Below are 2,064 nucleotides of genomic sequence, written 5' to 3'. Positions count from 1 at the left end.
GGAGACAGGGAGGGGAGGGTTGGGGGAAAATGACTTGCAGTCAGGAAGATGGGATTAATCAACATGAATGTTAATGAAAAACCCAAAATTCAGCAGCACTTCAACACCGCTTAGCTCGGAACAATAGTAAAGGATAAGAGATCTGAAGAACAAATCAACAATTTGGAAACAGAGAAAGGGATCAGAAGATATGGTGAAATTTAAAATGCCACACTGGGAAATTGTGATTTCTCATTTTTCTATCAGTCCAGCTTCATGAAGGGTAAAAAACAATAGACAGAGTCTGCAATAATGAGAAATTGTGCTGTATTGTGCAGCAGCAAAAGTATAGGATGCCTGAACTGCTTCAGTATATGTTTACAGTACATGCTGTTTGGTTCTAGCAAGATCGATAGAGCCATGATCACCTTCCTTGGCTTCAGTGCAGGATTTGTGTATTGAATTATACTGCTTCCATTTGCCTGTCACAGAATTTCAATAGGGAGATTGGAAAGAAAAGCTTTCCAGCGGATATAATAAAAAGAAACTGGCTCACAAAATGAACAGAGCGGTCACAGTAATTAATTCTTAATCGGCATCAAACTTGCTTTAAAAGATATCTGTGTGTAATTGGCACTATGGTAATACAAACAAATAATAATACATACACCCACACCGAAAGAGATCTACTTATCTGTACACAATGCACACTAATACATATCTATACAAATAAATAATAATTTACCATAATGTACTAACCTTTTTTTTTACACATATTATAAATAAAACACAAAATTACCCTTAATGTTTTCACAATCATTCTTCATTTTAAAAAATCTTATACGCAGCCTTTCAATAACAGTTCAACAGTTTGTGTTTTCTTGTTCATTAATACCATTTAACCTTTGGCTCAGGTGACTAATCAATAAAGATGAGCTTTGTACTAGGTCATTAGTTTGTTCTTGGTGCTAGTTCATGAGCTCATGTCCCTGCAGGGCAAAATGAGCTAAGCTGGTACTCCTTTAGTCTTAGCGATTGGTGACATCTTGATCAACAAAAAACCACCACAATAACTGGTATCTGCAGCAGAGCGGCCAGCAGCTGAGTTACTATAGAGACTGAGTAATACTTTTACTCCAGAAGGGAATCCGTATTGGTCAGAACTGAGGAATTTCACATTGCTGCAGCCTACGTTCTATCTGTCCTTTGGACAGAGGACCTAAGATATCAATGTAGTCAATCAGGCGCCTTGCACATGGGCATAAAATGTACTTTGTAAAGAAGAAAAAAGAAATCTTTGCACTGGGTGCACACGTAAGTAAAACTTTAACTTAATGAGAAAAGTTCAGTCCGTTAATCTATTCCAATTGATTTTTGAGCTGTCAGAGGTTCAGCCACAAGAACTGCAGGTTTTGAAGTGTGTTTGTTTTTGAAGAGGGGAGGGAGTCTAGTCTGAACCTTTTGAAGTTTTGCCCGTATTTTTAGCTTTTATTCGTTATTTTTGACTACATCCTTCCCTCTTTCCATCAGTGTGTGCTTGGAAAGTGTGGATTTTACAAACACCATTTTTTATATGGTATTCAGACACTAGGCAGAGCAAAATACCTACATATAGGTCGGTTGACAGGTCAAGGGAATTAACAGCTTTTCAAGTTTGGGTTGGATTCAACGGTGAGTAGAGATGGGCCCAAACGAATGTATTGAATCTAAATAATCCCAAACATTGTGAAAATCTGAGGCTCGAACACCTCTCTCATTTAGACATGTTTCTCTTTGGGATTTTTTGCCCAATTCATTATTTATCAGTAGATATTAGAGACATAGGCTAGGATGTAGGGTAGAGACAGATGAATCATAGCAGATTTCAGTGGGAGTTTGCAGTTGCTCAGTATTTCCAAGGATTTGGCTCCTTGCATATAACAAATTGTTTTTGGTAATTCTTTACATAAAACGCTAGAAGGCACACAGAGTAATAGCATAGATGTACCTCTGGACTTGTGAGAAGTAAGAAGGTAGAACTCTATTCTTGGTTATACTGTACATTTGCAGTGCCAAGAAAGAGCAATGAGCACACTGCTCATGTCA

Source organism: Chelonia mydas, chromosome 9 (genome assembly GCF_015237465.2).
Source record: "Chelonia mydas isolate rCheMyd1 chromosome 9, rCheMyd1.pri.v2, whole genome shotgun sequence".
NCBI lineage: Eukaryota > Metazoa > Chordata > Testudines > Cheloniidae > Chelonia > Chelonia mydas.
The sequence above is the reverse complement of the archived record's forward strand: the minus strand, read 5'-3'. Positions refer to the sequence as shown.